General features: G+C 36.6%; 1 long non-coding RNA gene and 6 other non-coding genes across 7 annotated transcripts; all 7 read left to right on the top strand.

Annotated features, from left to right (window-relative positions):
- Positions 1-336: 336 nt before the first annotated feature.
- Positions 337-3,493, top strand: LOC133817691 (uncharacterized). The gene is made up of 2 exons (XR_009885661.1): positions 337-950; positions 1,060-3,493. It is a non-coding gene; the product is annotated as an uncharacterized LOC133817691 (long non-coding RNA).
- LOC133820395 (small nucleolar RNA snoR134) lies at positions 648-791 on the top strand. Its single transcript, XR_009886806.1, has one exon. It is a non-coding gene; the product is annotated as a small nucleolar RNA snoR134 (small nucleolar RNA).
- LOC133820381 (small nucleolar RNA U36a) lies at positions 1,195-1,281 on the top strand. The gene has a single exon (XR_009886794.1). It is a non-coding gene; the product is annotated as a small nucleolar RNA U36a (small nucleolar RNA).
- On the top strand, positions 1,329-1,418 carry LOC133820328 (small nucleolar RNA Z223). The gene has a single exon (XR_009886745.1). It is a non-coding gene; the product is annotated as a small nucleolar RNA Z223 (small nucleolar RNA).
- Positions 1,524-1,638, top strand: LOC133820334 (small nucleolar RNA Z278). The gene has a single exon (XR_009886750.1). It is a non-coding gene; the product is annotated as a small nucleolar RNA Z278 (small nucleolar RNA).
- Positions 1,689-1,803, top strand: LOC133820333 (small nucleolar RNA Z278). The gene has a single exon (XR_009886749.1). It is a non-coding gene; the product is annotated as a small nucleolar RNA Z278 (small nucleolar RNA).
- Positions 1,898-2,004, top strand: LOC133820372 (small nucleolar RNA snoR97). The gene has a single exon (XR_009886786.1). It is a non-coding gene; the product is annotated as a small nucleolar RNA snoR97 (small nucleolar RNA).
- Positions 3,494-25,013: the final 21,520 nt, after the last annotated feature.

The following is a 25,013-nucleotide window of genomic DNA, read 5'->3' as shown; positions in this document are numbered from 1 at the left end:
TACTTAATTAAATCTATTTATAAATCAAAATTTAATATTATACAACCTATGTATATAAAATATATAAAATTAAAATAATATTCAGATTTAGCTAAACCAATCATGTATTCAGTTTCTGTTATATTTTCAAATTTAATACCAATTACAAATTCAGTTTTTTAAAACTAAAAAATAGTTTACTAACATTAAAATAATCACATTTTAAAGAACATGCTTTTAGCCACTAAATTTAAATTTTCATTTCAAAATTTCAGTTTTACAAAAAATAGCTTTGTAATGGCCAACTAATCAGTCCCTTCAAAATGCTTGTTATATCCATAAATGCTAAAAACTACGTGTCGTATATAAAGTGAAACTACCCGCTAAAAATAAAAGCCAGCGCGGCTGACGTGGTAAGTTTAAGTGTACGAATTGTATAAAATGTAACGGAGGAGTGGGCCCAACTGTGAAAGACTACGGTTCTAGGGTTTTGGAGGTTTAACATCTCTATATAAAGATGCTCAAGCCAACACAGAAATCATCGGCATCCGCCAACTTTCATTTTCCTAGGGTTTTGGTAGCATAGAAATTTACCCTAAATTTCAGTTTCAGATCTCAAATTGATTAGATCGATGGTCTTCTCCTTTCTTTGAAATTTCGTATTGTGATTGCATGTTGCACCCCGGGCTTACCTGATTATCCTTGTGACGGCAAAAGCCCCAATGCACGTGCTAAAGCGGCGCCGTTCAGTGTTGCAGTTTGGCTTCGATATTGTTCCACGGCTTATCTGTGTCAAAGAAACGGCTACATCTCATTATCAATCTATCATTTTAAAATTTCCATTTTTTTTTCTTTCCGAACTCCATTATTGGCCTCCCTACACCTTTAGCTTGTTTTTTAGTAAAAATTACACGGTGAAAACAACGCTAGTCCTTGAGGCCAATATTATTTTGGCGGTGTTACACGTGGTGGTAAATCTTTTCGATGATTTTGCCTCTAAAGACGTCCGCTACATTTGTTTGTGCATTTGATTTAGGTTTGTATTTTGGGTTCTGATTTGTTAACTTATATCTTGTGCAGGTCATGGTGATGGATACCATATAAATGGGGTTAGAAAATTTGTTTTTTTATTTTATTTTATTTTATTTTAAAATCCATCTTTTTTAAATGGGTATTGTTTATTTTTTATTAGCTGATTAAGATAATTAATTTTCTTGGCAATGATTAATATTTATCCGCGCTTCTGAGTGTATTCAATGAAGCACAAAAGTAAATTATGGTTGAATTTCTTAATATGAGCCAACTTTTACAATTATTATGTTTGTTCATTTCTTTTTCTTTGATTTTTTAATTGGCTATGATGATGTATCTCAGCTTTAATGCCAGTTCTGCTTCAGAAAATTCTTGATCGAAAGAGCTGTTTATAACCTGAGCCTGTTCATCTGTTCAATATAATTTAACTTTTATTCTCGTTTGATTTTGCTCAATATTGTATTTTTTAATGTTTCTTAGATTAGATAATATGTGTTATAATCTATGTGAATTCCATTGATGACTCAATCCAATTTGTTGAGTTGTAGTGAATCTGAGACCCTGTTTACAGGGAGAACCCCTTGGTGGAGCTACATTTCGTATGACATTAATGGATTTAACTGAGGTTTTTGTTTACTTGTTTCAAAATTTAAAATGTGTTCTGAGTATATGCTAATGCCTGGGATGATTCAATCCACTTGTTTGAGGTGTTGTGGAGCCGAGACCCTGTTTACAGGGAGAACCCCTTGGCAAAACTTCATTTCATATGACATTATTGGATTTAACTGAGGCTTATCATAAATGGTTTTTATACTAATCTGTTAAATTTTTGTTTTGTATTTACAACAATATTTTGTTTTGAGTTTTAACTATACTCTTATCCTTAATTTTATGTGGGTATAAGAGTCTGAAAAACTCATAAATTACGTGTTGTCTATCAGCTTCATCTTTTGTAATTCTACGAGAATGGAGTTAAATAACAGCACTAAATATATTTAACTACATTTTCCTTTCTGTTTTTCGTTTTCTATTAATGTTTTTATTGCATATTTGTGCTGATATTGATACGGAATATAGCGAAGGACTTAGTTTTTCATTTGTAATGAGAATTATATACGGTTTCATACATAGTTCTCTTCTGACATGTGAATCTATTTTGCTGATAGTGTTATCATTTGGCCGTCTTTTTGTTATGTGGGTGTGTAATAGTGTGAATACACATGTTGCCATGTTTTTAATGATCAAAACATGTTACAAAGGTAAGGACCAAGCAGACTTTCAGGAAGTGAGTCTGGCTGAATACTCCCATTAATTATACAAGCACGAGTCCAGGTGACTAGAGTATGTGCAAGAGAGTTGGAACTTCTTTTAGCATAGTCAAAATAACACTTGGAATAAAGAACTAGGACAGTGGTGTTAATGTGTTGTTTAGGTATTCCTATAAGAGCAGTCGTAGTAAAACCCAACAGAGCAGTCTCAACTTCTCTAAGATTGTTTGCATTTCTTCACGAGTTTTTCAAAAAATGCAATTTGGATTATGAGTGGGATAGTCTAGACCTCGCCCGTCTCATGAAATTTACCATTCTAGAGAGATCCAATATATGCCGTTGGAATGTGCAAGTGATGGAAGAAGGCATTTTTCCGGCGGCTTTGGACAAAACTCTTAAAATGGCCAATAGAAAGCGACCATTACCAGCAAGGATACAAGTAAGAAAGATCAATTTTCTTGGCTTAAATGATATATTTCCGAAACAAGGAATTGTGGACTTTTAATTTAGAATCCTAAAATAATTTGGTTTTTGCACGAAGAATGAAGGCAAGCAAATTCATACTTGAGCTGCGAGGTTTTTCCCTGTTCTTATGATCTCTACTGTGACCCCCCCAATATTTTGTCAATGGAAATCCAATTTGGAATATATTGAGTTCATCACATCACTCCTGATTTCCTGGTGTACAACATTGGCATAAAGACAAACTGATATGATATTAGTTGCGTTGCTAGATTTGGAAGGTGTTCAGGTTTCGACCCTCCAAGTTTAGCTTTAACGCTATCTAGAATGCATTTGATCGTGCAAAGGTTATATTTCAACAATGGCATTTTAGGCCCCAAAGTATCTAGTAGCAGAGATTTTGACTTTTGACATGAGCAGATCCTGAGGGAGACTTCCACCGTGGGTTTGAGTGGTCTCCAGGGCCATACCGTCCAAGCGATTTTTGATTATTGGGAATGATGATTTAAAGGATTGGACCTCCACCCCCTACACTACAAAGTCATCACCGGTGAGGGTTACGTTAAGATTAACAACAATAAGCCAAGAACTTGAAAAGCCACGCCTTGGTACAAAGAATTTCTCAAAAATCTGGGTTTGATGCAATATCATTACCCTAATTGTGCCATCGAAATCTTGGTAGAACTTAAAATCTATCTGTAAAGTATGGAAATACTCTTTATGAAAGCTAGATAAGCGTCCCTATTATTGGACTACTTTGACTTAATGCTAAACAATTTTATCTAAGTGAACACTCCTACCAACCTATGATGACACCCTTTAAAGGTGTCAAATTTTTTTAAAATATTAATATTTTTGTTTTTTCTTTCTTCATGTAACTAAATATATTTTTATATATATAAAAAAAAATGACATTATTTTTTGGCAACATTTCTTGATTACATTCTGACATGGGGACTCATAAATAGTTTGACGCTATAGACTATTTGTAGGTAGTCAAAATGTTTTAAAAAAAAACATTTTTTGATTGCGTACATGATAGAGAAAATAAAAATATTAATATTTTAAAAATTTTGGCACCCTTAGAGAGTGTGATAACTGGAGATGCTCTTAGGAGGCTTTGAATGTAATAGAGAATGACTATAGGTTAGTGACGCAATTAACATTAAGTCCAAATAGTTTAATAGTCGCTTGCCTTTATAGATGTGCTTTTCTATAACTTTTGAATGGATTTTAAGTTCTACCAAGATGGTGCAATTGGGGTAATGATATTGCAACAATGTCCGAGTTCTCAAATTGGTAGGCATGACCACAATTGTATGGACGACTTAAATTAATATTGCAAGTTGAAACTCCAAAAAATAAAAATAATATTGAGTAATTTTCCCATAAGAAATATATTAAATAATACAAAGATTTATATGATTTTGTATCTTCTGTTTTGCTTGAACGAGTCATCCAACAAAACACAAATTCAAAATATAAACAAAGAATATTAACATCACAATATAAAAGATAGTTTATTAATGGATTTGGATTCCTGGCATGAGTAATACCCTTATTTATTTATTAAAAAAAATGGGGAGGTCTAACTTTGTTGTACAAGAATGTGTATTTGTTTGAAAAATGTGTGTAGGGTTATATGACCCATATAAGCTTAAGAAATTCAATAGTTAACTTGCCGTAGCTGATTATAGTTACCAGTTTGTATATTTAGAATAAGAAATATATAACTAAATGAGGGTATTTATGTGGGTAGTAGTTGAATTTTTATTGTATTCTTTATGGTCATTCGGTAATTTACCTAAATTTGGTGCAATGCTTTTTAATCCAAGTCAAAGAATGTGAAAGAACAATGCACACTAAAGACACTATGAAGTACCGTTTTATTGATTATTTTGCATAGTTAATCCATTATGATTTATAATATTTTCATTTTTTTAACCAGATTACTTGGGCTTGTGTTATTAATTTTTTGAGTTTGAATTGAGTTCCATTTACGTATTACACTTAAAGGAAGATGAAGATTCGTCATTAACAAATTAAATTTGTTCATCGAACAGATATTAGAGTATGTTAGGAATAAGCAAGTTTTCATAGTCAATATGTAATCAAGTTTGAATAACCCCACAACTTTATATTGTTCCTGAAATAAAGATGGATTTTCTAGTAATTAAAGGATAATAATATCGAAGTAGTGCATAGTAGTTTTTAACCTTACAAGGATCCTTGGAGTTTAAAATGTTGTTGCAACTCTCAATTGACATGTTGAGTAAAGTTACGCACGGTACCAGAATGGTTTGTCGTTTGCTGACGTTACAAGCACGTCATAGTCACTTGATGAAATATTAGGGGAAAATAGGAGTTTGCCTTCAAAAATGCCGCATTTGCTAACTTTTTCGCTTGTGATTGTCCAGTTTTCATCGTCATGTTGAGTGTATCTTATATCTTCGTAGAGAACATATAGTCCTACCTCTTTAACAGCGAAGACTTTACCATTGATGTAACAAACACTTGAGATGTCTGTGTTGTGAATACTATTTCTTTGAAGTAGCAATTTATAATATCTCATTGGAGTAATTGTTCTAATTGGGATGACCACTACATGATCCTCCTTCATTTGAACCATATTACCCCGGTTGGTATTTACCTCGGTTTCGTATCCTATAACAATAGTGTCCTCATTGCAGTGAACACACTTCACGACAGAAATATAATGCGAGAGGCATATTTGACAAGTTGTGCATGATCGAAGATTAAAAACATGTAGGACATGGTTGGTGCAATATACGCCATCAATTCCACTTGCATTTGGTTGCCTATATTGAATCACAAATTTTCAAATAGATAAAGTTTAATTAATTTCAAATTACCCATGGGATATTAAGCAATATGAATATAAATTAATAAGATTATATTAACCTACTTGTAATAATCACGCAATTTGATTTTGCTCTCTTGGTGTCCCACATGAGTGGCCACGATATCTCCAACTTCAACTCCTGTTGTGAGTACATGCTTTGGGGTGGAGGCATTCAAATCCCAGATGGTTATATCCTTCCTTCCCGTAGTGACGACCAGATGATTGTTGCACCAGTGTATAGAATTTGAGAAGCGGCTATTATGCAAAGGTTGTGCTAGATGCCATTGCAAACTCATGTCTCCATTCCTGATGTCGTATAGTCTTATAATTGTGCCACCTCCAACCCCATATAACATTCTGTTTTGCGCTGGAGAATGGTAATGGTTAGTAGATGCTGAAAGTGGTAGTAGTGGATTGTCTTTTGGTGGATTATTCCAGCCTTGAACTCGGTTGTATCAACTTCCCACGAGCAGAATGTCACAGTCTCTAGAAAATCGCTTGAAGCTGCCACTAAATAAGTGCTAGGCCTATTGTTGCTTTCTACTGTCTCAACCTCCCAACACTTTGTCCAAGAACATGATTTGAATTGGTCAAATGGGTAGAAATTTTTTTGTACTTGTTATAAAAAAAAACTTCGTCAGGTAAATTGAACAATGAAGATAAAATTGAAATTTGAGGACGATGAAATACCTTGTTTTGTTCGTAGGAAACTATTTTGCATGTTCTATCTTTATATGTCAGTTTTGCTTCGTGAGGTCTTGATTTCATAATTGTTCCGAAAGTTGCCGAGGAACTATCAAAGTAAACCTGATTGTAGTAAAATCTCTCATGCAAGTTAGTCGGTGACTGAAAACCACTAGGATCGAAGAACCCCTCATTATATGCTACTTCTTGAACTTGTATGTTTTCCGGATCTCGTAAACGTGATCTCATTGATATTAAAGGATGCATAGGAACTGAGACAATATAATATTAAATTATATTTAATTAATTGTTATTTAAAAAATACGTTAATCGAGGGAACTTTATATAATATTGTTGCATTCATAGATTAATAAAGTCCACAATTTCAAAGATTAAGAACTAATACATTAATATTAACAAGTATATAATATTTCATTTCCGATTGATATAAGTTTTTGGACTACATGTGATGATCGTAATCATTCCCAAAAGACTCTTGTGTCGAATAAGCCATGTCGATATCGCCTCCCAAGTCTTCGTTTCCCAATTGCAATGACCAGTCAATGTTGACAATTCTTGTGCTTGCTCATCTTCCCGCATTAGGAGTTGATGTGGCATGATTGGGACAAGTTCAACTATTATGACCTAGTGCACCACACAATCCACATGCCCTTTGTCTGAAGCCTGATCCGTCATTCAGATTCCCCTGTCTGCCATCCCTTCGCTGGCCTGGATTACTCTGCCCTTTCATCCTAACCCTAGTTGGATCTTGCATTATGTTGGGATTGTCTCAGTACGAACGAGTAGCGTTGGCGTTTTGTGGTTGTCCCTGTAACTCAAACCCTTCCTTGAAAATGGCTATTAGACGCCCTATTTCTTCACTTGCTGTGTTAAAGAACACTGGTGATTTGGAGGCGTAGAAGTTCATCATTGTGGATTTATAATTTAGAGCACCAAATCTTGACATTTTACACTGCATGGTTTGTTCTTCTAGAGGCTGGTTTATCTCCATCTCATTTGGCGGGGATTCAACTTCCATGCCCCATCTTTTTATTAGGAGCGAATTTGGAATTCTCCTGACACAACAAGATTTCATAATTGCCCAAATATGCATGCACGAATATCCATTGGTCTCAAAGAATAAGCAATTGAATTCGAAGTGGTTTGTGCTTAGGGTGTGTTTGAATTTGTACCTCGTCTGGCTGTCTATAAAATTCCCGACACCGAAGGTGGTGCTGTTTGTATCATCTTCATGATTGCTGATGAAATATCCATTTTCTCTTTTTATTTCTCATTCGACTTTCCGATACATTTCTCGAGTGTAGAATTTGGAACACTGTTCATAGTAGATCCATAATGTATCTATTTGATCTGGGAGCTGGGGGAGAGTGTGCTTGCTTGTGTAGTCATGTTGCCTCTCGATGCACCTCATCTTTGCAACTGCCAAGTCTATTCCTGTAACAAACTCTCGTAGGGTGTATCTTTTCAACATGAATTTTTTAAGGCAAAAATTCATATATTCACATCGTTGTGTTGTTCTCATTCCGACAACAAACTGACTGTGGAGGTAGGTTTCTGCCCACATACGCCTCCGACTATACTGTAACTGGCACCATTCACTGTCCTCCATTTGATAAGTCTCAATTAAGTTATTCCATTTGTTAAGAAACACCTCCTTTGAGTAGTATGTATACATTAAGTCAACGAAACCTTTTGTGAACACTGGATCATTCCCAGCTCTAGAAGCATTTGTTGTGAGATGCCAAGCACATAATCAGTGTGTGGATTCTGGCAGAATCTCCCTTATTGCCTCCCGCATTGCATTATCTCTGTCAGTGAGAACAACTAATGATTTTTTGTTGTTATGACACATTAGGAATACTCTTAGCATCCACGAGTAAGTTGTCACTATCTCATCCACTAACAAAGAAAACTTGAAAACACAAGTGGAGAAGTGGTGGTTCACACACATTAGAATGCATAATGGCTTGTTGTAAGCATTTGTCATGTATGTCGTGTCAAATGCAATCACATCACCAAAAGCCATTGTAACACCCTAGATAACCAAGACCGTTATGTTGGATTAGCTTATACAGGATCTTTATTTATTTTCATGTATATCTAATATTAAACAAATTAATATGAGATAGCCTAAAACATGTTTCTAAAATTGAATTCAAAGAGAAACAAATAATAGAATACTTACAGTATACGCAGCGGAATTAAAGAGTCCTTCCTTCAGTTTCTCTAACTCTTGTATCCTCTCTGTCGCAGAGTATTATCAAGAAACTGAACCGATCTTTTATTTTCTTCACAATCTTCCAATGTATCCTTAGAACCACCTAGACTAGTGTGGGAAATTCTCAACACATGAGATAGATATAGAGAGAAGAAGAGAAAATAACAAAGAGACTTAGAAAATGACTTGTGTTTAGAGAGAATCTAAAACTATTAGAAAATCTGACTTGTGACTTATCAAACTTCTGTTTTGACTTCTCTCTAAGCACTCCTTTTATAGACTCAATTAGGCCATTTAATTTAATTAAAAAATCAATAAAATAACAGCTATTTTGAAGCCCTAGGTCGAAATTATCATGGGCTATAGGCCCGTGAAATTTCCCATTTGATTATAAGCCCATTGGACTTAAAATCAAGGTCTGTATTATTTTCTATTGATTTCATTAATTAAATAATTATTTAAATCCTTTATCAAATTAATTATTTATAATTTGAACCTTGATTTAAATTTATTTATTAATTTAGATACAAATTTATCTTAATTAATAAATCTGCCATAATTTCTCTTTTCTTCTCAAAATTACACAACTTTGTGAAACTATCCAAAATTGACCTGGTCAACTTTGATAATTTTAATTGATGATTAAATCAATTAATTGAGATTATCTAGATGATTTTATCCAAGGTACAATGGGGACCATGGGCCTATGAAATCAAGCTCCAATAAGTTATCATAAATCTAACAAATAAATTTACTAACTTATTAATTCCTCGTGACTCCACTATAGACTCGGAATTGCACTCTTGAATTCATAGAACGCTATATAACAAATATAGTTACGCTATTAATTATCCATTGTTACAACCATAATTATCACTCAATCCTCTATAGACGGTCTACAATGAGATAGGACTAAAATACCGTTTTACCCCTCATTGTATTTTATCCTTAAAACACTTAGTTCCTTGTAAATGATATTTAAGTAAACTAATTTAATTACTGAAATGAGATCTCTATCATTTAACACCTTGAACCAAACTAAAAGGAAACCATCGTTTCACTTCTTCATCAGAAGCTATAGATGTTCATATCTATGATTAACACTCCCACTTAATTATACTACCGAGTTCCCCAGATGTAAGTATGGGCTAGTCCGTAGGGTAAGCTGGTAACGAACAAGTCAAAGACCTCATATAATACAATCAGTTAGAATACTAACCACTCAGAATTGAGATTGAATTGACCTATGGTCAACTAAATGATATGACTAGAATAGATAATAACGGTATGTTTACTTATCTTATCAACTGTCAAAATCTATCCAGTCCGATGTAACAAATACATCTGATCTTATCTACTTTGCTAATGTTCTGGAAAGAACATAACACTGTAATGTGTAAGTAGATCATATCGTAGATTGGCAAGTCAGTGTAAATCCTATGCACTGACTAATCTTAGGACTAACTTATTTTGAACATATAATCATAATTATATTCCACTGTGATTACGTCACTATAAATAAGATTAGCTATATGCTCGGGATTTAATAGAAGTTTATATTAAACAAATAATCATGAAAATAAAACATGTGAGCAAAGTGATTAACCAAGTCAAAAAATGATTTCTATTCTTTTATTGATAATAAAATGAGATTACAAAGAATTTGGGTTTTAATTAGGGCATAAAACCCCAACACGTTACACCGTGTGTTTATAAATGTGCAAGACCTGCTAATCAAGTCGTTTAGTTGAAAATGTGACCCTAAAACCATAATCGAGTTAGGGTTAAAATATTTTGGTCATAAATAGATAAATTTTCATTTAGATAAACGTTTGGTACATGGGATCCCAAAAACAGGGTTTAAAGGACAATTACAAAAATTCAAAGGTCATATACATTCACAAGCCACTCTAATGGCAAAATACGCATTTTAGGTTTTCCTGTCCCTGTTCCATCCCTCGGCCGTGGCGGATGAGCAGCTGACAATGTACATTCCACCCCTAGAGTTCTCCAACTAAGGATTGGTCCACCTTACCCTTGCCTTTACCTGCACCACGTAGCACCCGTGAGCCAATGCCCAACAAGAAAACCATAATACAGAGCATAAACAACACAGACAACCAAATGATCCATAAAGTAGTTAACCAGGCATTCAGCACCTTATGACAAACACATAATCAGTGCTTTAAATCAACAAATCACAAACCATTTAAACCAGTAATCAACAAGCTATAGGCAACAACTCAACAACAGTAAACACATCATAGTTATCATACAATTTCTAAGGTTGACACCCTTAGGCCGCACCCTTTATTTAACCCACTGACTCCAGCTCGCTTAGGCCGAGCCCAGTGGCTATTTAGCTAACCTTAGCTCTCAATGGCCGAGTCGCGTCCTGTGCGCAGATATCAATTCCGGAACTCTTAGGCCGTTTATTACATGCTCACATAGCATGTCATAATCATACAACATTGTATCAAATATAGGGAACCCTAGTCCCAGCATAGCCACATAAACGGGTGTAGTTTTCTTACCTTTGATTCCGAGCGGAGAAAGTGAACTGGTTCCGAGCACGGTTCTTAGCCCCGAGCCTTGGCGATAAACCTAGTCACAAGGGACAATGGTATCCATTAACTTCCAATTGAAACAAAATACCTAGAAGATAGAAACTAGCCTCCAGGACCTCCATTTCTACTAAACCAGGTAATAGAAATTGTCCCGAGCGCCTAGGTATGAATCCCCGAGCCCTAACAGTCCTTGAAACAATTCTAAGGCTAAAATCCTCAAGCAGGTCGCGACTTGGCTCAAGTCAGAGAGAAAACACCCCAAGCCCAAGAGGGGAGGCAGGTCGCGACTTGGCCTAGCAAGTCGCGGTGCACCCCCAAGTCAGAGACCAACCCAGGCCAGAAGGGCCACACACGCTGCAGCGTCCCCCAGACTGGGTCGCAACGCGCCCCTTCGAACCCCAGAAAATCTGGGTTCTCTCCAACCTTTTCTAGCCAATCTTCCTCAAAACTCAAACCCAACAAGCCTCCCAATTAAAATCAAACCAAGCTACGAGTTCAAGATCAGATCATATACTTTAAACATAAAATTCCCAACAATAATCCAAGAATTGATACCCTAATTCAGCAGTAAATCACACTCTCACTGGCACCCAAATTCAACTCAAAACTAACTAACAGAATCAGACTTTAAACAAGCTTAATCCTCGACATAGTTTCAGCAAAATTCAAAGGTTCTAACTGGTATCCTTACCTTAAGTGACCACCAAATTTCTTCACAAATTCTCTGAGTATTTCTAGCTTGATCACCCAAATTCCTTCCTATTTTCAGCTTCAATTCCAGCTTGATTTTCCCCTCCAATTCATCAAAGCTCACCTGCCCCAAAGACAAGCCTAGGCCCCTTTATTCCTTAGCTTCAAGTTCCCTCAATGGAGAGTGAGAGTGAGAGAGAGAGAAGATTCGTGAGAGATGAGAAAGAGAGCTGAGAGCCTTTTTCCTTCTTTCTTTTTTTTCCTTAGATTATTCCATATTTTTCTGTTTTGTTCTAACAAAATGCTGAGTATATCCTTAGACTTAGGAAAAGACTATTTTAACCTCCTAGGTTCTGCAATCCTCAAATGGCCCCTAGAAGAGTCAGTTTGCTCCCAATTCCCACTAACTCCTCGAGTGTTCCTAATATTTACCACTTAAATCCCATCATCCAATTAATCACCAATTATTTACCCAATGTCTAATAATCCCAAATATATTTTATAAATTCCCGAAAATACCCCCGGGCTCCCCCGAGCCGGGTATAAATCTCCACCGTGACTATTTCGCCAATCCGCTCACTAGGACCGTCTCGAGCCATATGTTGCAAATATATCCACATAATAATGTGGTCTCAACAATTTACCACAAATAATCACATTTATGCCCTTAACGGGCTAAAATTACAAATATGCCCTTATAAGCTAAACGGGGCCCACATGCATATTAATACTCATAAACATGCATTTCACATATCCATGTAATCATATAATCATGCATATCACATAGTCATGCATTTAATCATTAAATCACACATAAACCAATTATGCCCTTTTGGCACGCTAATCAAGGCCCTTAAGCCTTGTTAGTGATTTTGGGTCGTTACAGCCATGTAGTCATTTCTTGAAGTTCCGTTCGCCCAGAATACATTGGCGAGTCTATTTCTTCGTCTGCCTGGTGGTACACAAAAAAATTAGGATCTCGACCAGACAAACAATCTAGGAATCCTAATGCACCTTCTGAATCTATTTCAATTTTTTCTTCTCTCATTGCGCCCGCCACTCAGTTGTACACATCTCTCACCTGACACGGTATTCTCATGTAACCTCCCGACTGTAGGGCGACGTGTGATATAATTTGGGAAGTCTTGATACCAACTGAGTTCATTGAACGAACTTGTGCCAACAAACCATCAGACACTTCCCTGTTTGATCTGAGGAATTGCAACTCTGTAACAGATACCATGTCATGATTATGTTCGTAGCTAAATTCTCTAGCCAACCACATGTCGTTATCTTTCAAACGAACCACTCTCAGGGCTGCCTGACACCCCGTGCGTGTGATTGGTTTGGGTCTCTTTTTGCGGTTAGGCATGTTCAAGTATTCTTTTCATCTATATCCTTCATTAGAACACACCCAACATCGCATAGAGACTGTAATGCCCCAGATTCCCTATTATGGTTAATGGCTGGATTAGTAGGCCGGGAGGGCCATAATTGTTTAATTATGCCATTAAATGTGTTTATGCATGTTTATGAGAATTATATTATAATATAATGTTAATTTTATGCATGTCGATGATATGTGTTGAGACCACATTATGATGTGGGTTTGTTCGAGCTAGTCGTCATGAGACGATCGTAGAATATTGATTAACGGTTTAGTCACAACATGTTTAAGTGTCGGGACTTGAGTTGAGTCTCGGGGTGATTTTGATGATTAGAGCGTTACCGGGAGATATAGGGTAACGGGATGTGAATTATTGGTATTTGAGAACATTGAGAATAGCGGGAATTGGAGAGCGTTAATTATGATTAACGAAGTAGGAGGGAAGTACCAAATATGCCCTTGGGAGCCTTTAGAAAGTATTAATTGACCTAAGGGTAAAATGGACATTTCACCCCTAGGATAGATATAACCTTTGACAGCTGAAGAAGAAAGTGGAAAAACAGAGTATGCAAAAGAGTTCTCCCGTACCTTCTTCTCTTCACCTTTCTTTGTGGTTTTTGAACCAACTTTGAGGATTCAAGCTTGGGAAGCAAGCCTTGGGAGTTTGGGAGTGTGTTCCACCATTGAAGACCATCATAAGCCGAGCTTTGGGTAAGTTTCTAACCGTGGTTTTCTCTGGTTTGCCCTGTTCTGGTTTTATTTTGCAGCTGAGATTTCTAGGGTGAATTCATGGTTTTGTTGGGAGTTTTGGCTAGGGTTCCCATGCTTGTGATGTTTGGGGTATGTTAGAATGGTTTTTGGGATCATTTGGCATTAAGAATAGGATTTGGAAGCTTGGAAATCGAGTTAGAATCGAAGGATTTGAAGAAGGTGGGTTCAGGGTAGATTGGGTCTGGAGGTAGCGCTACAGCACCCACCTTAGGGCGCTATAGCGTTCCTCAGGAGGCTTTCTGGCACTTGGGTGGTTCTGAGTGTAGCGCTGGGGCGCTAGGGGTTGAGCGCTGTAGCGCTACCCTGTTCCTTCTAAGTCCCGTTTTGAGTGTTTTTAAGGGTTTTCGACTTGGGGTTTCAATCCTTAAGGCCCGGGATCGAATCTACTCACTGTGTGGGCATGTTTCGAGGTCCCGAGGGTGGTGCTTAGGTTAAGACCCTATTTACGTGGATTCTCATTAATGAAGGTTATAATTGGCTGTGATTAGGTAACCGCTAAGGAACTAAAAGATCGATCGTTCTCAGGAGTCGTCTTTATCGTACTTCTCGCTCGAACCTGAGGTAAGAAAATAGTGTATGAGTATAGTGGCACCCTGTATAGGTATATGACATGCATGGTTTGATATTGAAGCGTGTTGATTGATATATGTGGACATGGATTGCACATTAAATGCTAATGAACACTGATTACCTGTTTATGACACTGACTAGTCAGGGACCGACTCTAAAGTCAATGATCACGCATTGAATGACTCTATGGTATTAATGTGGGACCGAACCTAAGGTCGAAGAACTTATAAGCGCTTGCCTGGTCTACGACCAGATGTCTATAGCCAAGGTATATGACCCCGGTGACCGTTTGTCACGTGGCTAAGGGATGTTGTCCATAGCTTCGACTCTAGAGTCGTGAGGAAGGTTATGTTGGTGACTATTCACCTTGCACCTGTCCTGATCAAACTTATGAAAGAATCACTTATCAGTTAAGCCCTGGTGGCCCTATTTTCACATGGCTAGAAGGAGCGATGCTCGTTATTGTGACTTTTGGCTATTGTCACCTATTTGCTGGACTGATAGTCCTGAATGGTTATTATGATCATTGTTGATATTATATCATGTCTTATTGTGTTTTCTTGCTGGGCCTTGGCTCATGGGTGCTATGTGGTGCAGGTAAAGGAAAGGAGAAACTTAACCAACCCTGAGAGGAGAGCTTGGGCGATTTTGTGTACATACAGGGCCGCTTGACCGCCACAGTCAAGGAGTTCTCAGAGGGACTAGGGGTTTTCCCTATTTTTGCCGCTTAGGCCGGCGGAGACTGTAAATTTGAAACAATAGCGACTCTTTTGTATTACGAACTACTTATAAACATTTTGAAAGGCTCATGAGCAGTTTATTTACTCAATGAAGTGCATCCTTTCCTTTTTACTGTTTTTCCACCTTAACCTGATGGTAACACTTAGATCACGTTTTTAACCAAATGACTCGGGTAGCGAGTCAAATTTCCGGTTCACTGTTCACCGTAACTGTTCTGGGGTAACCAGGGCGTTACAGAGACAACCCCATCTCTTCTCTTTACGTCATCAAATCTTTTGCTAAAACCCATCCATTTAGCGCACACTCTGTATAATGACTCCCACTTATCAACCGAATCTAAATACTTCCCCACAATGTTGTTAGTCTGTAGTTCATAAATTTTTTTTTATTTATATGTAACTCCTCTATTATAGATGCCCAGTCAGGATGTGAACATGTATCTTCATCTACCTTCTGTAATCAAATTTTACCAAAGTATAATTCATTTAAAATTTTTTGGAAAAAAGTTTATTTTTTTAATGGACGAATTAGCTAAAAAATAATTTTAAATGATTTGTGGCATTAAATATCTATTGTGGTTTATGGCCCACTATTTCATTTAACTCCATGGGTGATGCTCAGCCCAATATCACAATACAACCCATGTTCTATGGACTCCATTTTTTTTATTTAGTAAATGGCTTATTAAAAATTTTAGGTCTTATACAATTTTCAATTTCTAATTCCTATACTTTTTAAATGACATATATTCCTACACATTTATATGATATTTTTTTTAATGATTTTCTTTTTATTCTCACAACTATTTGACAACCTGCACCTAAGTTTTATTCTAGTCAAAATATTTTTTTTAAGAAAATCAACTTTTTTTTGTTATTAATAGAATATAAAATATTATAACACTATTATTTAATCATGATAGATATCATTTAAATTTCTATTATTTGAAGTGATTAAACATTATTTTTTGAATTAATTCACGTTTATTTTTTATATAGGATAATTTTTCCTCAATTGAGTTTTAGTTAGTATTCCTTATAAAATAAAATTAATTTACATATGACTATACATGCATTACTGATTAGTTTTTTAAATTATTTAAATATAATATTTTGATATTTTTTTAACTATGTTTACAATATGACTCGTGCTCATGAACATATGAATGTAAAGTTTTGTTTAAAAAGTTTAAAAAATTAAATTTATAAAAAAAATTTATCAAATATTTTTAAAATTTTTGTAGTAGATTACAGTCTAATATGTAACATTGACAACAATAAAACCAATGATAACATTACATTCTCATCATATATGATTCTGTATATTTCAGTCGTTGTTTATACATTTTTTTTTTATATACTAACCGTTTTAGCGGTTGTGAGTTATGCTCGCCTCCACTGTCACTCTTTTTAGTTGGTGTTTTGAGTGTTTCTCTTACGACAACCTAGTTTAGAGAGAAATTAAGAGAATGGTAAGATCTATGTTTAACCATTTTTAAAAATAAATTTTTTTCCAAGTTATTCATTTGTAAAGAACCAAAAGTAAAAATTAAGAATTATAGTAATACATAAATCATGAAAATATTAAAAAGCAGTTGAAATATTAATTACCAAAGCTTATTGACAAGTAATTAGTAACCTAACATCATATTATCAATGAACCCGTCTCTGTGTATGGCCACTTACATATAGTCACTTCTATATATACTACTAATTTTTTGTCTTTGCTCATTAGATGTTAGGGTTACAGAATGCATGAAATAAATTTCCCACCAATGTTAAGCTTTATCTACACCTAGTCCAATATGTTTTGGTCTGATATGGCTCCCTCTCCCATGCATTGACACATTCATGAACCTTATTTTCACTTATTCCATATTAGAAGTAAGTTCAAAATGTACTTATGAAAAGGTTAGTACGAACCATCCCCAAACACATCTTTGAGTGCATGCTTATATGTCAAGTTTTAATATATTTCCATACACTCAAGTGTTTTACACCTGTGCACTTAAATTTCAATCCTCATCCCCGCCACCCTAAGCATAAAATAATATTAATGATGGTCCTCAACAATAATTTCTATATATTAGAGCCCTCTACACCACTATAAACCATAATAGAAAATTTACTCAACCTAACCATACACAACTAGTCACATCATTTCTGAACCCTCTCGTTGTTATGGAAGAATGCTCCATGTTCTATGTTTTATTCAAGGGCCTGGAGCCAATGTCTATACCGATTGGAAAATCGCATACAATGAATTCAATATGAGTTCAAACAACATCATTATGCCATATAAATGTTTGTTCTAGGCTATGGTTGCTTATGATAACTACTGCAATGGATTATTTGACTCGTTAAAACAAACTTTTCTTCCATGCAACTGTGTAGTTGATAATCATGCCTTCAAGAGCTTCAATGAAGATGGTGAAGATGAGGAGGACTCAGTCTTGGCAAAAGAAGAGGATAGCAATGGAGAAACTTTAGGAGTTCTGAATGGGGAGGCTGAGAACCATGGGAATGATGGTGGCCATCCTAGTGATGGGAATATTTAGTTCTAACATAAGTTATGGATCCAATATAACTTTATGTTGAAAGTAGTTATTATTATGTAGCGTTATGGAAGAAAATTTAAATTTGAATATTTTAGTGTTGACGCCGCTTTTCATCAACTTAGACATGAAGAGCACTAAACAAAAAATATCAATAATGTAACAAGATTCTGGTTTTTTACGTGGTTCAGCAGTTAAAATCTGTTTAGTCCACGAGTCACTATTATTATTCTCTGTAGCATCTCAAAATTCTACTTAGCTAGATAGTAGTAGTAATAGTAGTAGCTTGTAGTATTTTAGTTTTCGTGGATATTTGTTCAAGCTGAGATTTTGTTGGAAACTCATAGAAATAGTTATAGATTTTATAAGTTTAACCTATAAGTTTAGAAATATTAATTATAACATAAAGTTTGTGTGACAGTCAGAATCCCGTGATCCGTAAGGGGAAAGACCGGGTAAGCTGTGCAATATCCACGAGTCCCACGACACAATACTCTACCCAATTCACTTTTAAGTCGCATACCTTTCCAGGTGACTCAATAATTCCTTAAGCCAACCTAATATCATCCCTCATTGCGTCTCTGATACCATTATGTGACGCCCCACATCACTATGGCTGCTTTCTGGAATGACGACTAGCCCTACAAACCAAGACAAGTCTTTCCAGCGTGCTTTGTCCTCACTCGCACACTTCCTGGGAAAACTTCCCAGGAGGTCACCCATCCCTAGATTACTCCAGGCCAAGCACGCTTAACCATGGAGTTCTCAAGTGATGGGCTACCAAAAAGAAGATGCACCTTCCTGATATAGGTAGTACCCATTAATCCATTTAAGCCCTCTTCAACTGTGTAGTCCCATACCTACACAGTCTTAGAATCATTACACTTGACCTTCCCCAGGCGATGTGGGATTGCACAGCTTACCCGGTCTTTCCCCTTACGGATCACGGGATTCTGACTGTCACAATCACCCCCCCCCCTTACGGGCCCGACGTCCCCGTCGGCCACACTTCCGGCTGGGTCAAGGCTCTGATGCCGGGGCGCTTAAGGGATTTTGAGAATTTAGGCTTGGGAATTTAACCTAGGGTGCTCAGGGTTGAGTCTTTTACCATATTTGGTGAAGTTCAATGTTCCGAGGACTAGAACTTGGTTTAGAAGCTCATTTAAGATTGTTAATGGTATCCTTTATCTTGGTTGTGACTAGGTGCTAAGCTAGGGCTCGGGGATCGGATCACGCTTAAGGAGCATCGCTTATAACTAGCTCACTTGAAAGCCAAAGGTAAGAAAGCTGCACCTGATTATGTGGCTAGGTTGGGACTAAGTGTTCCCTATGTTTGTATGCATTGTTATGTGAATGTGATTAACCATGTGGACACGATGGGACTAAGAGCTCCCTACACTTGTATATCATGTCATGAGATGGTATTATTATTCCATGGGACATGCGATAACTGGCCTAAGAGTGTCGGAATCAATATTTGTGCACAGGGCGCGGCTCGGCCATTGGTAGCTGAGGCAGCTTATCTATCACTGAGCTCGGTTAAGCTGGCCGGAGTCAATGAGTATTACACTGGGGGCGGCCCAAGAGAGCCGAAGACAGTGTATTAAATAGAGGGTGCGACTAAGGGCACTGACCTTGAATATCATTTTATTATGATCGTGAATATTGTGTTATGAACGTGATTTGTTGGCTGTTTGGATGACAAACTGTTAATCTGTTGTGTGATATCACTGATTGGATAAATGTTATGAAATGCTGAATTCCTGGTTGTGCATTGTGAAATATTTGATAAATGATGTTGATCTTGCTATGTTATCATGCTTTCTTGCTGGGCCTCGGCTCACAGGTGCTACGTGGTGCAGGTAAAGGCAAGGGTAGGCTGAATCAACCATGAGTTGGAGAGCTCTGGGGGCGAGGTGTACATTGTCAGCTGCCACGGTCGAGGAATTGTACAGGGACGGAAACCTAAAATGTATATTTTGCCATTAGAGTGGCTTGAATTATTTGTAACTCTTGGAATTTGTTGTAACTAAGACGTCTAAATCATGTTTTGAGTTTCCATGTATTAATCTGTCATTTTTAATGAAAATAGCCTATTTGTGACCAAAATCTTTTATTCCTAATCTGTTGATGACATTGAATTCACACTTTGTTTAAATGACTTGATTAGCAAGTCTTGCACTACTTTAAACACACAGTGTAACGGTCTTGGTTATCCAGGGCGTGACGGTTTGATTAATATAGCTGGTCCTAGAAATATTATTTATAATAATCTAAGGTTTAGATAGAATAAATAAGAACATGACACTTGTCACAAGCATGGTTACTGAGGATTTAAGCATTTTAAATAAATAAATTAATAAAAGATAGATCTAGAAGCTCTAGATACTTCCAACAACTGTTAGGATAACGTTTCACTCAGTAAAAGTTATTTTAAAAAACTTCAAGTGTGCTGAAAGTGTGCAAAAACGTGTTTAAAATATCATCGTATGCCGATATATCGCAGCTATAGGGTCGATACATCACCTACGAAAGATACGGAAAGCACGTCAATTTTGCATGAATGAAACCATGAAAGCTCATAGCATAGGTAGGGGCGATATATCACCTAGGATAGGTGATATATCGGCTCTTGGAGCCATTTTTGAAACTTTGAGGATTTAAATTAGAAACAGACCTCAACCACTTGGACTTGCTCTTGAACATTTTTGATCGAGTTATGGGCATCTGTTGAACCAAAAGTTCAAATATATTCAATTATTATTCGTTTATTTATTCATTTTTAAAGGGGTTAGTTTCACTCTTTGAACTTTATAAATAGGACCTAGTACTCAGCCATTTCATTCATTATTTAAGCATTCTTCAGAGGCTCCAAGCTGCTAAGATTGTTCTAGAGAGAAAACACTAGGGTTTGGGAATTAAAAGCTTTTCAATCTAAGCTTTATAAACACTTGGGAAGTAAGATAGAGTAACATTTCGGTATCGAGGTGTAGATCGATGTTCTAGTCTATCAAGGTATTCTTATCCTTAGATTTAGTTCATCATAGTTCTTTTATTTTCTTTCATTTTCTTTTAGATCCTAATTCACTATTATGGCTTTTGGTTAGGTGTTTAAGTTCTTGAAACTTAAGGTTCTTCAGTAAGTTTCTATCTTGATGGTTTAGATCTTTTTTTTTCATCTCCATTTCTTTAGAAACTCATGGTTCTTATTGTTGATTTTAGGAGTTTTCCAATCCCATTCTTGTCTCCAATATCCTGGTTTTTGGTATGGAAAATAAGTTAGATTATATGTGTTATGATATGTTTATATGCAATGATATGTTATGTTCTATGTATATACGTATGAAAATGTTTTTAGTCGCTTGGGGCTTATAGTTGCTTAGATAGCAAACCCCAAGATTTTTGTTATCATTATCATGGATTAGAGTTATGATTTACCTTACCTTGATTAGTAGACAGAAGACCTAGATGGGTTATCATATACTACTTTGTGATCTAACCTACCTCGATTAGTAGACTGAGGACCTAGATGGTTTAATCACATACCACGTTAATGAGTTAATGGCCATTAATATTGTAGTCATATATGATATACGTTTTTACGTAATATATTTTATGATATGGTCTTATGATTTATGATATATGTTATAGTAGATTTTCCTTGCTGGGCATTAGGCTCATTCCTTTTATTTTAGATGGTGTAGGAAAATAAACTTGGAAGGCAGGATGGATTCGTGACAGCTTGGCATGTGTATTGGGGATGGATTGATTGAATGGACTGCTGGAAGATCGAGGATGACGTTGTTTCAAGTCTTTTAATTTATGTTCTTATGTATTTCCGCACTTAGTTATCAAACAATTAATTAAATATTATGTTTATGTTTTTATGTAAATAACGATGGGATCCCATATTTTGTATACCGTACCATATTTTAGATTTTTAATAAAGTTCTAATATTTTATGTATATATGTATTCCAAAATAGTAGCTATGTCCTAGTAGTTTTTAATGGTCCGAGGTCAAGAGTTAGTCAGGTCTTTACATTCTCACTACTCTGTCAAAGCTTTTTCGAAAAGAAATTTGGCAGAGTATTCTCTAGTACAATTTTCTTTTTGTCTCCTCACAAATGAATTACTCCAGGCTATTTATAGACCTGGTCATGAGAATATCTTCCTCTAATTTAGGAAAGTCACAATCAATCAAATAAAATTTAAATAAATACTATAAATGTGATGATTATATAATATCCCATGACAATAGAGATTTAATATATGATAATAACGAATTCCTATGAAATAAGGATTTCCTAACAATCTTTTCACATGCCAAGCGCGTCACTGAGCTCTATCGTTGCACTGATGCGCTTTCGAGATTGGTCTGGCTTCAAGCTCATCGTTCCAGTTATAGCCACCTCCTCGTCCAGTGATTTTGTCGAACTAGTCCTTCAGAGAAGATTGGTGTCTTTGAGCTTTCAACTCAGGCTCGAACAATGAGAATCGTGCTCGAATACTAATAACAGATCTAGAATCACTTGAAAATCTGTATAAGAGTACTGCCAATACTTGTTAATTCTGAGCTTAACCTTTTCAAGCCTACATTTCGAGGCTATTTATTTCATTCTCAAAATTTGGGTGTAACAATTCACCCCCTCAAAAGTGTTGGTTCAAATCCTCTGAGAAGAAAACTTTTGAACTTCACTCTCGAAAAACTTGCCCACCCACCACACTCGAGTGTGGACACGTGTCATTAGGGGATTGCATACCAAGAGTATTCGAGTACTCTTTTATATGCACATGTCATTTCCTATTCTCTTTTTGCTACCATCTTCAAGATTGAAAAGAGTCTGTTAGATCTTTTTAATTTCTCATGGAAAGACCTAGATATATTCTTCTTTCACCATTCCTATCACCTATATATATATATCCCCTCTTGTTCCCCATCTTTCACTTCTCATTTTCCACACTTTCAAAGAAAACTCTCAAACTAGTTCTCCCTCCTTCGTAGGTTCCATTGGATCATTTATGCTTCCTCTTCTTCAGTCGATGATTTAAGCTTTTCCAAGATCATATTTGTGAAAGTCTCCTAATCTTTGCTGCGTGCTTTTCATAAAAAACTTTAACTAGTTCTTGGCTGAGTTCTTGAAAATTTCTTTGCAAGAGGTAGTTTTGATTTGTGTAGATTTGTAGTGATAAGAAACATGTTTAGGCAAAAAGGTTCAGTTAAAACAGATAAAAATGGAACCTTTTTTTAGGTTATGAGGTAATAGGTTATAGATTTCGTGTAGCTTAAGAAAAAAGGGTGTTGAATTAGGGTTTTAGCACACATATCCCAATAATATCTCATTTTTTGGGGTAACTGCCCACTTTTTCCTAGAAATTCATGATACTCTTAAACTGACAGTAACTGCCCCACTCTCGCGTGGGTATACTCTCAATGCCTTAAACTTTATAATAGTTCAGTGTTGGCATCTGAGTTAATCTCGCTATTTCAGGATTTTAGGCTCGATTAAGGAAATCTCGTTATCTCGAGCTTGCAAACTCGAGTTATCAAGATCTTAATATTTTCCACTTTCTTTTTTTTTTTAACGGACCCTCACCTTTTTCTTTCTTATTAGATGTCCTAGTCTTTAGAGAATTGGTTGAGGTCCGAGCTTGCCATCCCTTACTATCCACCTTCTCCTCGTCCTAAATCACCATTTACACGAAACCAGCGGCTAATCCGTGAGCACAAAGAGTAGCTCGAAAGAGAGGACATCAGAGCCCATTTTCGATGCCAGATTGACGAGGTCGAAGAAGGAAAAAGAAAGAAGCTTCGAGTTGCTGTGTATCCTGATCCGGACCCCAAGATCTGACCACTTCCACTAGATCCTAAGCTTAGAGTCACCATAGCATACTCTCCCGGTGTACTCTCATTCAGCCTCATGGAGAATGTTTCTAAACAACCAACCACTTCTAAACCCCTCTCAATTCCAGTCTCGGAGGACAGTTTCTTCGAGGCTGAGCATTATTTAAGTTCCATTACCTCGACGAGGCAGATATTAGAGTTACTATCCTGCCATTGTTTATAGCTATCTGACAAGATGATGTACCGGCCCACCAGCTCCGACGAGAAGAGTTGCTTCGCTCCAGGAAAAGATGATCCTGAGAGGAAGGTCAAGCTTGTGGCCTGGAGTCGCGAGCACATGCGAGCTAGGGACTTACTACCCCTAAGGGAATATTTCTGAAGCTTCACAAACTATGCTGGAATCACCCCGTTCCAGCTTGAAACCAACTCATATAGGTCTTGGCCACTCTCAGGTCCTTATACCACGAGATGAAGTGGGGCGGGCCTTCAACACAGGAAATTCTATACCTCTTCTGCCTCAAGAGTAACCCCTCCCGAGCTCATGGTGGAGATGGGTTTTACTACCTTTCGAGCTATCCAAAGGAGAGACGATTGTTCGAGGATATCCCCATCCATCCTCCCAACTTCAAGACCATGTTCTTCTGGAGAGACGGTCTCGCTCCCTCCCATTTTTACTCATTCCAGCGGATTCGTAAGTATCTTGTCATGGTTCTTTGATTTCCTTTTTTTTTTTTTTTTAATTTCGAGCTCGAAATGCTCATTCGATCTTTTCTTGTAGCCAATTATCATCGCCCACAACCTACAGAGGCCATGAAGGACCACATGGAGGCAATCCTCAAGCTCTTCTATGGTCCATATGAGGGATGGACGATGATGAACTACGCGCCTTATCCAGCTCAGTACATAGAGCCAATCTACAAATTTTTTCGTAAGCAGCACACTCCAAACTTTGAAGGGAAAACTGACTCCTTTGAGGCGAAATAATGACTCAGGAATGTAGAGCCTATTCTAGCACACATGAACCTCGGCAATGCGGATTTCATATCTTGCGTTTCCTCTCTACTGAAAAAGGATGCTAGAATCTGGTGGGATTTGGTACAACAGACTCATGATGTCACCACCATGACTTGGGCTAGATTTGTGGAGCTGTTTCAAAAAAAGTACTACAACTCGGTAGTATTCGCTACGAGGGTGGAAGAGTTTTCCAGTCTGAAGCAGGGAAATTTGACAGTAGTCGAGTACGCTCGAAAATTTGATCGCCTAGCCAAGTTCGCACCAAAGTTAGTTCCAACCGATTTCTTGAGGGTTACCAAGTTCACTAGGGGACTCAGATCCAAGATTGAGTTAGGTGTCAAGCTGGAA

The sequence above is a fragment of the Humulus lupulus genome, chromosome 2, assembly GCF_963169125.1.
Source record: "Humulus lupulus chromosome 2, drHumLupu1.1, whole genome shotgun sequence".
Lineage (NCBI taxonomy): Eukaryota > Viridiplantae > Streptophyta > Magnoliopsida > Rosales > Cannabaceae > Humulus > Humulus lupulus.
Note: the sequence above shows the minus strand (reverse complement) of the source record. Positions and strands in the feature narration are given on the sequence as shown.